Source organism: Hyaena hyaena, unplaced genomic scaffold (genome assembly GCF_003009895.1).
Source record: "Hyaena hyaena isolate Hyena2069 unplaced genomic scaffold, ASM300989v1 scaffold_822, whole genome shotgun sequence".
NCBI lineage: Eukaryota > Metazoa > Chordata > Mammalia > Carnivora > Hyaenidae > Hyaena > Hyaena hyaena.
In genome coordinates this window covers 217,857-234,510 of record NW_024081457.1, presented here as the reverse complement: position 1 = coordinate 234,510, position 16,654 = coordinate 217,857, and positions in this window count along the sequence as shown.

Here is a 16,654-nt window from a genome sequence, read left to right as displayed (position 1 = left end):
AAACCTGTTTAGCATATTAAGAATACAAGGATGGAACAGGAGCGCTATGAAAAGCATTAGGAGAGGACTAGCAGGTCCTAGAAGGATCCAGGATACCCAGTTCCATTTGTTGCTTCAGGAGTTCCATGAATCTGTAATTCTTGCCTCCATTTGATGATCCTCTCCCTTAGTTGTTGGGTCATGTCTCTAACCATCCCTTATTTGTTAACCTAGAAGCAGTATTCCTGATTTAAGAAGAGACATAGTCCTCTTTTTTTGGCAGTTAGCAAGTCTGGCCCTCTCCTATTTTTTAAGACTACCGCGGCTAAGAAGTCTACTTGATCTTGTAAAACCACCAGGGATTTGTCAACTTATTCTATGTCATCTGTTAGGACCTGGAATAATTTATAAGAAGTGGTTGAGGAGACTATTCCTCCTATTATAGTGCCCACCCTGCTGCTATTTCTAAAGCAATCAGCAGAGGTAGGACTTGAATGGCTCTTTTTGGTTGAATATATGCTGCCAAGGACACTATAAGAGACTGACTGTTGGGAATACTGTTTATCTGAAGAGTGAGGAAGGCCAGGGTACAGATGCCCTCCCAATCAGCCAGTAGACCTAGGTAGGAATCCGTCCCACATACAAAGAAAAGCCCTGGGAGGAGATGGCACCAGGTTTGGGTGGTAGGAAGATGACTGAGTTCCTGAATGTCAAGAGTCGGGTTGCATTGGCTGACGGCCACATTGTTGACTGGCCCCATTCTCATTTTGTTTGTCAGGCACCTGGGAGCTGTTTGGGTAACTAACTCCAGTTAGTACAGGTCTCACCATGGCGGGGGCAGGGTCTTTAGTTAACAGGGGAACATCTGCGGTTGCCTGTGTTATCAGAGTAGCTGCATAAAGGTGAGGATGTGGACAAACAGGGCCAGCAGGCTCTGGCCAGGCTGTAATTGGTATCAATGATGAGGTGATGAGTTTCGCTCAACATCCAGTCCAGATGGAGATCTAAAGCAAGTGGCCTGCCTGATTCAAGTCTAGGCAGGGGCCAATAGGTTCGGTCAGAGGTGACCCAACAGGCATGGAGAACATCAAGGCAGGTCAGATCAGGCAGCCCCCAATAGTGTCTTATTTATTTCCCCCATCCAGTAAGTTCTGTTCTTGTTACAGGGAGTATTCTCCTGATATGATAACATCTGTCCAGCATGCAGGGGTAAATGGTGGCCCAGAGACATGGTAGTACTATTATCTCATTCTTTAGGGCTGGAAGAGCAAGGGAGGGAAAGGGAAGGGAAGGAGCAGGAACAGGGGAAGGAATACATGCAGAGGCAGAGATAGCAGGGTAACAGTCAGGGCAACCTGGGCCTATAACATAGGACTGTCCCTCATGGAAGCGAAAGACAGCAGAAGATCCTTTGGACACATCCCTCCAGTTGAGGAGGAAGATTCCAAGAGGGGCAGTGGTAAGTGGAATAAGTACATGGTTTGTAAGAGAAGAAGATCCTGAGATTTTGTCTCACCTCAGCCATGAAAGCCAGGCCACTGTCTAAGCCTATGGTTAATGGAATTCCACGTCTTGGAGTGATATCCTTTATCAAGGTCTTGGTTACTTCTCTTGTCTTTTTGGTGCATGTGGGGTAGGACTCAACCTAGCCCAAAAATATGCAGATAAATACCAAAAGATATTTGTATCCTCTCTAGGTCTTATTTTGGTAAAGTCTACCTCCAAATCTTCAAAGGATGCCTGACCACAGTATTGGATTCCCATGGATCCAGTAGGGCCTTGTTTGGCATTATTTTGAGCTCAGGGGAGGCAGCACTGAGAAACGGAGGCACAGAGGGGCGGAAGCTGAGCAGTTACATAATAACAGCTCAGTAAGTTTTCAAGGGCAGTTTTTCCTAGGTATGTGAGCTGGTGCTGTTGGAGAACCATCTGATGTGCTCGCTGCTCAGGTACATAGACTCTTTGGTCTGGAGGTACCCACCATCCTTCTTTTGTCTGGCTTCCTTTTTCCTGTTGTGCCCATTTTGTCTCTTGGACTGTGTACCTTGGGGAAGTTGGCAGTTCCGGTACCAGCATGATTATTGTGGGTGTTGTTTATTCTTCCGTTGCTTGTTTAACTGCAGAGTCAGTCCATCAGTTACCCTAAGATACTGAATCTTTTCTTCTTTGGTGTCCCTTGATGACTGCTACCTTCCCAATTTTTTATTTCTTTTCCTCCTGAGTTCAAAAGTCCTCTCTCCTTGGATAGAGCCCCATGTATATGTATAGTGGTGAAGGTATAGCACACATCAGTGTATATGTCGGGCTCTTTGTCTTTACTGAATTCATATAGACTTCATCAAGTACCTCTAGACAATCATGCTCTGGGGGTCCCACCACTGTGGGCAAGAAAGTGGCAGGGTTTAGAATTCTTACGGTTTCCAGTCTTATTTGTAGATCCTCACATAGCAGTCCCTAATATTATGTCATCCGAGCCTGTGTTAGCCAGTATTGCCCTCTGGCGTCCATCAAGGTAATAACAATATGGGGAACCTTAATGTTTAGGTTTTGCCCCAACATGATTTTGTTTGCTTCCTTGATTAAAAGTGTGGTGGCTGCCAGGCCCTCAAACAGGGTGGCCATCCTGCCACAACTGAGTCAGTCTACTTTGAAAGGTATGCCAGTGGTCTTGCCAAGGTCCAAATTCCTGGGAGGAACCCCCAGGCACACCCCATTTGCTTTCATGTACGAACAGTTTGAAATCTCCTGATACATCTGGAAGCCCCAAGATCGGTGCCTCTGTGAATTTTCTTTTATGGTTTTGAACACCTTTTCTTGATTAGAGCCTCAGAAAAGGGGCATCTTTTCTTCCTGCCATCAGTGCTTGGTATAGAGGCTTGGCCAACTCCAGGAACCCTGGGATCCATATCTGATAGAAATCCTGGTGCTCCCAGGAACTCTCAGACCTGCTGTCAGGTAGTGGGAACTGAAATGGCACAGACTGCCTGTTTCCTTTTGGCTCCCACCATCCATTTGCCTGCGATAATTTTGAAGCCCAGACATTTAACTTCCTGTTGGCAAATCTGTGCCTTTTTCTTTGACACCTGGTATCCTGCCTCTGCTAGTGGCCTGAGTAGGGCCTTGGTTCCTTCTCAGCATTGGGTCCTCTTGGGACTGGCTAGCAGGAGATCATCCACATATTGGAGGAGGACACATCCTAGGTCCCATCCCGAAAACCTGGCTAAGTCAGATGCCAGTGGCCCACTGAACAAGGCTGGTGAATTTTTGAATCCTCATGGCATCCTAGTTCAAGCGAATTGTTCCTTTATCCCTGTGGTAGGGTTTTTCCAGTCAAAAGCAAAGAAGGGTTGACTGTTAGGCTCTAGCTAGAAGCAGAAGAAGTCATCCTTTAACTCTAGACATGTGGACCATCCTCCCCAGTAGAGTGCATGGGTTAGGCAACACTGCATGCAGAGTGACAACTGCTTCATTAATGGCTCTTAGGTCCTACACTGGGCAGTAATAATTTGTCCCAGGATTTTTCATGGACAGCAGGGGAGTATTCCATGGGAACTGACATTGTTTTAGAATCCCCATTTGAGTAGCCTGTCCAAGTATGTCTGGATTCCCAGGCGTGCCTCCCATGGAACCATGTGTTGGCATATTTTGACAGACTGGGCCCCAGGCTTTCGGTCAATTAAAATTGGGGGGGGTGTGGTTTTTTGCAAGTTCAGAGGTATTCTCTTCTGCCCAAAATTAAGGGAATTCAGCTCCTAGCTTGGGGGCCACGGTTGGCTCATTGGGAGGGGAAGTATATAACCTCCATTCTTCTTCCCATAGTATCATCAGGGACAAAATCATGGGTTGGGCCTTTTTGTTTAGGCACAGTTGTGAAGGCTCTTTCTGGACCCATCTTGACTAGGACATCTCCACCTAACAATGAGACTGGGGATTCGGGTAGATACAGGAATTCATGAACTACTTGAATCAGCTGGCATCATTGGAGACTACAAAATGGCCTTTGTGTTTATATCCCAGTGGCTCCTATGATGGTGAATTCTTGACCCAACAGAGGTGCCACCTTATATACCACCACAGAGTGTTAGACTTCATTGTCAACCATGAAGTCCATTTTCTGGCCCCCTACCTTTGTTTTGACCATGGGTTCATGGGAGCCTAGTTGGATAGAGCCCAATCTTTCCTAATCAGAGTCCACTACTGTCAGTCCAGTTAGGTCAGTTTCGGGTAGTTCTGGTTAGGTAGAATGGAAATTTTGGTTTTCCCTTTTGGCAGTTGAGGCATTCATTTTTCCAGCATCAAAATTCTTTGCACTAGGCACATTGATCCCATTGCACCTGCACCCTTTGTTTTTGTTCTTTAATCCCTCATGGCTTCCATGTGGGTTCTTCCAGAGTGGGTGGCTGCCCTAAGGCCGTGACCAAGAGAGCTGCCTTTTGTTTCATTCTTTGGTCTGCCTCCTTTCTAGCAGCTAGATCCTGATTTACAAAAACTTTAGAGATTCCCAATAGTTCCATGGCATTCTTTCTAGTGAATCCTTCCAGTTGTTGGAGCTTCTGTCTAATATCACTTTGGACCTGTCCCACGAAGGCAGCATTGACCATCTACTGGGTTTGGGGGAGCTTCTGGGTCAAATGGAGTGTTAACTCTGAAGACTTCAAATAATCTTTCATAGAAGTCAGCTGGACACTCTTCTGGCTTTTGTAGGACATCAGATACCTTTGCCATGTGGGTGGGCTTTTTGGCCCCACTTTCACCCCTTGGAGGAAGGCAAGTCAGTATCTTTCTAATCTGTCCCTTCCTGCTTCTGTGTTGGGGTCTCAGAGCAGCACCTCTTCGGGCTTAGCTTCTGGTGCCCAAGCTTCAACATCTAGATATCCATGTGGTGCCTGTGCCTGGAGCCATTTTCTGGCTTCAGTGATAATTTGTTGGCATTCTTCCATGTTGAAAAGGGTGAGCAGAAGCTGCTACAGTCAACCCAGGCAAGGTGGTGAGTTTGGAATATGGATTATAGATCTATCATTGTCTGCAGCTTCTCAGAGTAGGGTGGCATGTGGTATTTCCAACTGAGAAGGTCAGTAGTGGAGAATGGTGGGCAGTAGAAAACTGATACCCCCTCTTGTAGGATCCTGTCAAGGCCTATTCTCTGGGGACCCCTAGTCTCATACAATGGCATCTACATTGCCATTGGGGGTCTTGGACCTTGAACTGCAGACCTAAGTTTTCTTCCTACTGGTTCAGCTATCCCTGGTTGGAGAAGGCTGGCTGCTGGCAGAGGCGAGACTGATGGGGAGTAGACTATCAGGCAGGCGAGGTTCCCCTCCCTTGATTGATGGGGCACTGAGGGAGTATCATAGTGGAAATGGAAGGACTAATTCTGAATTTTCTTGGAGAATGGAGAGAATTCTTTTTCTGCTGTGTGGTCTTCTTGGCTGGTGCCACTAAGACCCTACATTGTCCCTTACTATTAACACAGAATTGTACTCAAGGAGGCTTGACTTGCACTATTTCCAGCCTTTGGTCGATGTATGGGAATTGCTCTGGGTGGACAGGATCCATAGTAATTACTTTATAAACATCTCGGACTATGGGGACATCTAGGGTGCCCTCAGGGGACCAGCCTACACCAAATGTGAGCCAGTCTAATTCATAGAAAGTGCATAATTTCCAAGGGTCAATTTGATCAAGCTCCCCTTCTGCCTCTAGGGTGGGCCTGAACTCAGTCCTGGGTCCCTGGAGTCACTTACACTATCTGATGTCCCATTCTGGCAAGATTTTGATTCCCCTTGGAGTCTGTTGGAATGCAGTGGTGGCTGACTATTGTCCAGCTCATAAAGGGTCAGGATCCAGTGAAATCACTGGTGGTACACCTTCATTTTCATCACAGGGGACTGCAATGAGTGGCCTCGCACCGGTCTCCAACAGTGATGGCTCAAGGAGCCAGGGCTGCTGTTGGCTTCTTGGCCAAAATATTACAGCAAATACTTGGCACCTAGGAAGACACAAGAAACATGCACTCAGGGAATCAGAAAAGATGGTTTGTTTCACATCAGTGCTGGCCCAGAGGAGTCACTTCCAAAGGTTAAGCCCTGAGCCCTGGCGCTGGACTTCTTTTATGCCTGGCTAGCTTCTGTGTACTTGGAAATTTTCTTTCAGCCACACAGGTGGGCAGGAGTGCAGGGGCTCAAGGAAAAATGGGGTGGGGGTGGTTCTCTCAGTTGTACTACGCAGGCAGTTGGCTGATGCAAGCGGCAAGCAAGGTTACAAAAGCCAAAAGCATGCAAGGGGAGTATCTGGCCTCCGACATCAGGCTGGCCTTTTTTTTAAAAATATTTTTTGTTTATTTATTTCTGAGAGTGAGAGAGAGAGAGAGACAGGGCATGAACAGGGGACATGCAGAGAGAGAAGGAGGAAGGAGACACAGAATCTGAATCAGGCTCCAGGCTCCAAGCTGTCAGCACAGAGCCCATCACAGGACTCAAACTCATAAACTGTGAGATCATGACCCTAAGTCAGAAGCCCAACTGAGTGAGCCACCCAGGTGCCTCTGGCCTTTTTAAAAATCTGCTCTTGCCAGCTTTTCTTCTCACTGTAAGACATGTCCTTCCTCAGGACTCCTTCTTACAGCATGTTCTGATGGTTTCACTTCACCTTTCATTAAGACACCACTTCTACTCTGTTTCTTTAATATAGCTCATTACTTATGTACCCATGGTTTGATACAATTGGTCCCTTTTTGGTTATCCATTTTCACGCTGAATTCCAAACAAGAAAACAGGGATTGCTTTTTAATACCATGTTCTGGGGTCTTTAAATAACGCATTAGGTAATTTCAACTATTGAATCACTTTTGTTTCACATAGCACTTGCTCAGTGCCCAATTAAAAAAGAAATCAAAATTAATGTTTTCTTCTACACTTCCAAATGGTACTCCCTGGGGAACAGTGCTGTCTACCAGGGTGGTGTTAAAGCCCAGGTCAATGTCCAAAGTTCTTACCTGAGCGGTTTTCATGGTAGGGCTTTCGAGGATGGTAATATTATTTTCCGTATTTTACAGATAAAATGAGGGAGGTTGATAGAATGTAAGTAATTTATTTAATTTATAAAAATTTCACAGAATAGGTGATGAGGGAGCATGGAGCAAACTGAGGGCGAAGTACAGACTAACAGCAACTGCCCCCCTGCCGCTGCAAGATGGGACATGTATGGTAATCCTTGGACACTCCTGACTACCCCAAAACAGGAAAGCACGAAAGGCCAAGTAAGAGTCTCCACTAGTTTACAAGAAAAAGGCAATCCCATCAATGGCCCAAAGTCCAGGAACTCCCTGCTTTTTTTTTTTTTAATTTATTTATTTTATTTATTTATTTCTGAGAGAGAGAGAGAGAGAGAGAACAGGAGACAGTCAGAGATAGAGGGAGATACAGAATCTGAAGCAGGCTCCAGGCTCTGAGCTAGCTGTCAGCACAGAGCCCGATGTGGGCCTCGAACCCACGAGCTGTGAGATCATGACCTGAGCCGAGGATGCTTAACCAACTGAGCCACCCAGGCGCTCCCCCCTACCCTCCGCTGTCTAAATGTGAATGCTTCGCTAGAGGGAAAAACAACCTTAGCTTGACAAGAGATAAACCTCCAGTAAAAGTCTCTTTGAAAACTCCCTTAACTGTATGTCCCCAACTCCATGAAAGCATCACTCCCTACAACCCAGTGCAGCCCCTCCTGCCTGTGAGTCCTGGCCCTGTGCTTTAATAAAATCATTTTTTTGCACCCAAGACATCTTTAAGAATTCTTTCCTGGTGGTAGACTCTGGACCCCACGAACCCTCATCACCCCAAAACTTCATCATAGCTAATATAAAGAAATAATAGAGTCTGGATCTCTTCTTCACCCTCTGCTCATATCCCTTTTTTTTATATATATATATTTTTATTTATTTTTAGGAGAGCGAGAGAGACAGTGTGAGCAGGGGAGGGTCAGAGAGAGAGGGAATCACAGACTGAAACAGGCTCCAGGCTCCGAGCTGGCAGTCAGCACAGAGCCCGACGCGGGGCTCGAACCCACGAACCGCGAAATCATGACCTAAGCGAAAGTCGGACGCTTAACCGACTAAGCCACCCAGGCGCCCCAGGTGCCTTTAGTTTTTAAATTACTTTAATTTAAATAAAAACTTAGATACCTCTTAGAGCTCAAAATCCCCATAATGGGTTTAGTGAGGTGAAATTACTTGCCCAAGGCCACTAAGACAGTAAAAGTAGTGTGTGTAACAAGCTGCACTTCAGTATTCTTGCTCCTAGTAAATATTTTTTTGTCCTTACCTCCAATGAAATCATTTTTTAAAATTAGAATTACAAATTTGCATTACTCTGTGTTTGAAATCTAAAAAAAATAATGTAGGTAAAAACTGGGTTTTTTTCTTTTCATAAAAGTTAGAGCAAATACAAAATCATAAAACAGCACGCAGGAGAGACCTAAAATACAAGAAAATACAACAGATCACAGTCACCTGAAAGACAAAAATTATATAAAAAAATAGAAAGTATATGACACTTTTACATTTACTTTTAGAAATACTTTCATTGTTTCAAACCGCTCTGAATTTCTCTTTTTTTTACCACTTTTACGACATTTATATATTTTAATATAGAATTACATATATTTATTTAACTCCTTTTGCTGACAAAATTGCTGTTAAGTCAGCTAATTTACCAAATGGACCACCACATTACACAGCTCTTTTTTTCTTAGAAAGCCAAAATTCAATATTGCCTGACATTGTTGCTTTTCATAAATATTTTGGAAAATGAATGAGTCAGAAGGGAATGGATTTGTCAGCAAGCTAATAGTTCCTGCCAAGTGCTGTTAGAGATAAGTGGTTAACGCTGCTGATGAAACCCATTACTGATTTATGATTGCGAACCTCAGGGGCCTCAGAAAAACCTGGTAATTCTGTTTAAATGTTTACCCCTCCCTTCAACTTCACTGTCCAATTTCCTTCTCTATCTTTTTAGAACGTAACTAAGCCTCTGTTACACAGTAAATATTAAAGTCGGTAAGCAAGAACTTCCGTACCTTTCTCACCTTGCCTCTGGAATCCACATGGCCATAGCACTGTACTTCACTGTATGAGTATACTTCCATCTATTATTGTTTATATTGTTAATGAACATTTGTGATAGATACAGATATATTATCACATGTAGATAACTCAGTTGTAATATGGACATTCTTCTGTTTTCGCCTGTGACCGTGGGCAGGAGTTTCAGTAGGTTATATACCTAGTGATTGGATTTCTGGATCACAAGATATGCTCAACTTCAACTTTTTGACATAATGTCAAATTGTTTTCCGAAATAGCTGAACTGATTTCCATTCCCACGAATGGAATGTGACTGACCACAGCACTCTTCACCTTTGCCAATACTTGATGTTGTTTCCAATAATTTGTAAACTATCAACTTTGTGAGTGTATAAATTCTCTCCTCTAAGTACGCAATCCCTGATTGTAAGGAAGGACCACATTTTAAAAATATTGATTTCATTCTCTGTGAGGAGCCTGTCCATAGTTTACTTTTTTTATTTTAAATTAAAAAAAAATTAATGTTTATTCGCTTGTTTTGAGAGAGAGCGCACACAAACAGAGGAGGGATAGAGAGAGAAGGAATCCCAAGCAGGTGCTACACTGCCAATCTGTAGGGCTTGAACTCATGAAACGTGAGATCATGACCTGAGCTGAAATCAAGACACTTAAGCGACTGAGCCACCCAGGTATCCCATCTTTTTTTTTTTTTTTTTAAATTTCTACATCAATTGTATATTTAGCCTTTGTCAATTTTGCATTTTGTACATTCTCTTTATGGTAGTTTTGATAAATAAAATTATTTACTTTAAGGTGTTTTAGTCCTTAGTAACTGTTGCCCATATCAAATTACCTATTCCCTGTCAAAGGGCACTCTGAAGTCTTTACAAAATTATATATTTGATGAGGTACCTGGGTGGCTCAGTCGCTTAAGCATCCGACTTCGGCTCAGGTCACGGTTCAAGCCCCATTCACGGGTTCAAGCCCCGCGTCGGGCTCTGTGCTGACAGCTAGCTCAGAGACTGGAGCCTGCTTCAGATTCTGTGTCTCCCTCTCTCTCTGATCCTCCTCTGCTCACACTGTCTCTCTCTCTCTCAGAAATAAATAAAATATTTTAAAAAATTAAAAAACCAAAATTATATATTTGCATTCATGGACTTTGAATATCCTTACTTCACTTAGGTCCTTAAAAATATTTTTCTATATACTTTTATGTATTTCTGTAGGATTCTTGAATTTGTTTTACATATTTCCTAGGAACATAATGCATTTTAGCATCAATTTAATAAAAATAGACTTAAATGTAAATTTCTAGCTTCATTTCTACTAGTATATAGAACTATGATTCATTTCTGGAGTGATCTCTATTTAATAAACTTGTTAAATTGATTAAATTCAAGCAATATATCAAGCAACTGATTAAATTCAAGCAATTTACATATTATATAAAATCATATTTTCTGTGCTCAATGTTTGTTTTATTCCTCTTTAGAATCCCAATACATTGTATGGATTACTCTTGTATTACAGATTGCCCAAGACCACTAATACAATGTTGCACAGAAATGTAAATAGCTCCATATCTCCTTCCTGATATCAGAAGAAAAGCTTTCAACATTTCACCTTTAAGGATGAGTTTTTGTGCTGGGTTTTTATAAATAGCTCTTATTAAACAAAGAGTGATCCCTTCTATCTCTGGATTACAAAGTTTATTTTTATTTTTTAATTTTTGAAAGTTTATTTATTTAAGTAATCTCTCCATCTAAGGTGAGGCTACAATCACAACTCCACAATCAAGAGTCCGCACTCTTCTGACTGAGCCAGTAAGACACACTATAAATAATTTTTTAAGGAACTTATTTTAGTGAAGCTTTAGGTTCACAGGAATATTTTAAGTTAGGTGCAGAGATTTCCCATACCTCTTCCACAGAGCTTTATCGTTAATTGTTTCTTCATTGCAAATTAAAAGTATTCCTTTTCTACTTGTATTTGTATCACTAATCCCCTATAAGCATTTTAGATTTCTAAAATTAAATAAATATGAACATGACCTATTTTCCTATAATTTTTAACTGCTATTTTCTTCCAGAGTTTTTCAATTATTTTTACCAATGAGATTGGACATTAGTCTTTGTTATCAAGGTTATGCTGGCTTCATAAAGTGAGTTTTTCTCTCTCTCTTTTTTCTATTATCTGAAAGATACAATGTAAGGTATGATGTTCATTTATTTCTTAATATTTCAAAGAATTCACCAAGAAAATGATCTGTGGCAACTGTTTCAGTGGTACAAAAGTCTGGTTTTTAAAACTATTTTTTAATTATAGGTTTCAGTTCCTTTGTAATTATACATTTTTTTGGATTTTTAAATTTATTCTGTTTGAATATATTTTATTTTACTACACATTTGTATATTTTATCTATATGCAAATTAGACGTATATTTTCTCTATATGCAAATATACAGTTTTCAAAACAGACCCCCAATTTTTAATATCTAGAGTCAATAACAGCATCTTAGGTTTTATTAATTATATGTTTTTTTTCTTTTCATTGATCAGGTCTAATGACAGTTTGTCAATATTATAAATCTACTCAAAACATCATCTTGCAGCTCTGTAGAGCCCAGTTGTATATATTTTTTCTATTTTCTTAATTTCTACTCGCATTTGTATTATTTCTGTCCCTCTACTTTTTTTTAAGGTGTCACTTTTTCCTAATTTCCTGAGTGGACCTCTTAACTCATTGATTGTTAACCTTTCTTTTCTTAAGATATGTAGACTTTAGGCTACATGAGTTGAAATAAGGTTTTTTTTCTTTTTTTTGTAGGAAAGTTTGGTTTTGTTTCTCAGTTATAGGTTTTAGTTCCTTTACAGCACAACATTATTTAGGCTACCATTCTCATCTATGTATAGTGCTGGCGACATCCCTCATGCTTTGGAATATTTTGCTTTGTGGTCATCTTTAACTTAAAATCATTTTCTAATTTCCAATATGGTTTCTTCTGTGACATATGGATTATTTTGAAGGTTAAAACATACTTCACTCAGATTTTCAAATTTCGTAATTATGACTTGATTACTGATGTCTAGCTTACTTAAATAATGTGCAGAGGATATACTACATAAGCATTTGAAATTTGGTGAGATTTATTTTCTCTCATAGCACATTCTATTATAGTATGCTGTCCAATATCACTGGGACAAGAAGTGTACTCCACTCTTCTTAGATGTTAAGAATTTCTTTATGGTTATTAGGTCAGATTATTATTTTTGTTTTTCAAGTCTTCTGTAAATTTATTGACTTCTGTAAATTTATAAATTATTGACTTTATCTTTTCATTGCTAAATGAGTTATATAAAACACTTCCACTATGATGGGGCCCCTGGGTTTCTCAGTCGGTTAAGCAACCGACTTCAGCTCAGGTCATGATCTGAGGGTTCGTGAGTCCAAGCCCCGTGTCGGGCTCTGTGCTGACAGCCTGGAGCCTGCCTCAGATTCTGTGCCTCTCTTTCTCTCTCTGCTCCTCCCCTGCTCTGTCTCTATCTCTCAAAAATAAATAAATGTTAAAAATTTAAAAAAAAACAACTTCTACTATGAAACTCTTAATACATACACACACACACACACACACACACACACACACACACAGGGAGAGAGAGAGAGAGAGATCACACATGCCTGCATGTGAGCAGAGAAGGGGAAGAGAGAAAGGGAAAGAGAGAATCCCAATCAGGCTTTGCACTATTAGCACAGGGCCGTACATGGGGCTCAATCTCAGGAAACACGCAATCTTGACCTGAGCCAAAATAAGAGTCAGATGCTTAACTGACTGAGGCACCCAAATGACCTAATATTCTTTTTATTTTTTAATTTCTCCTTCATGTTATGCCAATTTTTGCTTTCTATGTTTTGAGTCTATATCACAGGCATAAAATCTCTATTAGTATATCTTCTTGAGAGTTTCACATTTGATTTCTGTTAACTGTTTCACATTACCTCAGTAGTACTTCTTAAGGTCTACTTTGTTTGACATTTATATAGCTAAAACAATTTTCTTTTATTTTCTTAAATAATTTATTGTCAAGTTGGTTTACATATAACACCCAGTGCTCATCTCAACAAGTGCCCTCCCCCATGCCTATCACCCAAAAGAATTTTATTTTTTATAGTATCTGGTTATATACCATTGTTTTATTTTTAAACATTTTAATGGATTTTGTATTCAAGATATATCTCTTATAAGTATCTTATAAGTAGCATATATTTTAAAACCAATCTAGTAGTTCACGTATATATTAAATAATTAATTGTATACCTTGTTTAAATCTATCATTCTACACTTTAATTTTTTTTAACATTTATTTAATTCTGAGAAAGATAGAACACAAATGGGAAAGGGACAGAGAGAGGGAGACACAAAAATCAAAGCTGTGCTGACAGCTCAGAGCCTAATGGGGACTCAACCCTGATTATGACCTGATCATGACCTGAGCCGAAGTTGGATGCTTAACCAACTGAGCCACCCAGATGCCTCAGTATTGTGGTGTTTTTGTGCTTTGTGTTTTCACTATTCCATTTTCTCGTTTAGCTCATTTTTTAGACATTCTTTAGACACTAGGGATCATCACATTCACTACTGATTTATTAGATTAGGAAATAAATTAATACTCTCAACCTTTTACAGTGTAAAAACTATGGTATTTTAGGTTCAGTTAACCTTCAATTTTTTAAGTTAATGTCATGTATTTAATGATAGGCATATTTTGAAGCTATAGATATAGGGGTGCCTGGGTGGCTCAGTTGGTTAAGCGTCCGACTTCACCTCAGGTCATGATCTCATGGTTCCTGTGTTCGAGCCCCACGTTGGGCTCCGTGCTGACAGCTAGCTCAGAGCCTGAAGCCTGTTTCAGATTCTGTGTCTCTTTCTCTCTCTGACCCTCCCCTACTCACGCTGTCTCTCTCTCTCCCTCTCTCTGAAATAAATAAAACATTTTAAAAAATTGAAGCTGTAGATACATTTTGTTGTTTGAACATCAATACTTACATATTTACCCATATATTTATGCTTTTTGTTAATAATCATTCCTTACTGCATAACTTTGGTTTTACCTAACCATTGTTTTTGTTTGTTTGTTTGCCTGGTGATTACTTTTGAGTATTGTCTTTAATGTATGCCTACTGCTAATGAATAATCTTATTTACTCTTTATCTAAAAATGTCCTTAGTTTGCACAGATGTATAAAGGATACTTTTAGTAGCAATATAATTTGGGGTATGAAGTTTCCTTTCAAATATCAGTTTCTTGTCTTATGTATTTTTGAGAGAGTTGTATTGTATTTTGTTTTCCTCGTGGTTTTTCATATTATCTTCTTGTGTTGCATCTTCAGTAGACTTAGACGTGTCAAGAACAGTATTATATATATTTATCTGGTTTGACCTTCTCAATACTTCTTGTATATTTAGCCTGACATCTTTTATTAATTTTGGAAAACTCCAGTCTGTTATCTCTTAAAATATTTATTTTGTACATTTTCTTCCTGTCTTTCTCAAGACTTCTGTTTCATACATATGGTAAAAAGTTATCCCTCTGTCCAATATACTTTTTATGGTTTCTTTTTTGTTTTTTCTCTCCATGCTTCAGTTTGGTTTTCTTCCTGGGTCTTGCCATGGAGTAAATGTTCGTGTTCCCCCAAAGTGACAACTTCAAGCCCTGCTCTCCAATGTGATGGTATTTGGTGAGGAGCCTTTGGGATATAATCAAGTCATGAGGGTGAAACTGTTAGGAATGGGATTAGTACTCCTACAGAAAGAGACATAAGAGATGACTCTCTCTTTGCCATGTAGGATATAGCAACGAGGTGGTTATATGTAAGCCACAAAGGCCTTCACCTGGAACAAATCTTCCAGCACCCTGATCTTGGAGTTTCTAGACTCCAGGACTATGAGTAATGATAGCTTATTGTTTAAGAGGAAGAGAGAGAATGTTAAGCAGGCTTCACACTAAGTATAGATCTTGACACAGGGCTTGATCTCGTGACTATTAGATTATGATCTGAGCTGAAATCAAGAGTCAGACTGTTGGGGCGCCTGGGTGGCTTAGTCGGTTAAACGTCCGACTTTCGCTTAGGTCATGATCTCGCGGTTCGTGGGTTCGAGCCCCGCGTCGGGCTCTGTGCTGACTGCCAGCTCAGAGCCTGGAGCCTGTTTCAGTCTGTGACTCCCTCTCTCNAAAATAAAAAAAAAAAAAAAAAAAAAAGAGTCAGACTGTTAACTGACTGAGACACCTAGGTGCCCCATGTTGGACTTTTTAGATATAATTAAAGGCTTTCTTATTTTTAGGAATCAATAAAGAATTTACTCTTCATTTTGCCTTGCAGTTGCTGTAGGTCTGTATCTTCTATTCTAAGTGGAACCAAGGGTTCAGATGATTGGATGTTCGGTTTGAGCCTGTAGACACTGATCTATTTCCAGTCTACTCTTACTCATATAGTGAGAACTGTTAGGTATTCCAGCCTAGGGATTTTTCCAGGAACTTTCTTCCTTTCTGTTTTACACTGCCTCTTAAGCTTTCTCTTTCTCAGGCCATAATCAACTGCTTTGGAATTGGCAAATGCCACAAGGGAAGACCTATCCTAAATGTTGGGATCACCACTTTGTAATAACTATTGCTTCAAGTCTTTGCCATCCCAAAAACTATGAAATGTCTTAATAATCAATTTATATACCATTTAAATATTTGGCTGCTTTTTTAAACATAACTCCCTATTTGTCTTTATGGGAGAATATGCCTGAAACATGAAAGACATCTGTCCATGTCCTGGGTTTCCTCCAATTTTATTACCCAGCTATTAAATTTGAGTTTTGTCTTCTTGTACCCATACTCTACATGTACATGACAATTAATATTACCTTTCACTGTTTTTGCAAATATCATCAAGTTGAAATCACTTTAAATAACAATTGATGATTTATATTTTTGTTTAATTTTTAGCTTAAAAATGTTTTTTATATCTTAGCTCATTGATGGATTTAACATTTTGCATTACTTATTTTCTCCAACATTTTCAACTTTTCCCTCTCAAAGATTTGTCCAAATATGCTTGGCATATAAGTGGTAACAAGACAGTATTTGAAATATATTAATTTTATAAAAAATACATTTTAAAAATAAATAATGATTGATTTGAAGTATAAAACATAATGGCTACAATAGAGAAAAATATATATAATCTATTATTAATGAAATTTATATTCATGGAAGATATTTCTGAATTTAAATCAGAAAGTGATTTACACAAAACCATGGAATTATAAAAGTGCAAAAGTGATCTGCCTTCTAGACCTATATGCCTAATCTACTGAGTATGTAATTTTTACTTTCAGTATTTCATTTTCTTAAGAGTGTATTTGTTTCTTTTTTCATATATGCTTTAGTCAGTTTTCTTAGTGTTTTGCTATTTATTAATGTTGTCCTTCTATGTTTCATTTCTTTAAATGCTTGTTTTCATCCTTTCTTTGAAGAATCCAACATCTGAAGGTGTTGTAGATATGATTCTCTTGCTCTGTTTCTTCTGAGATTCACTCTTGTTAAATTATTTTCCT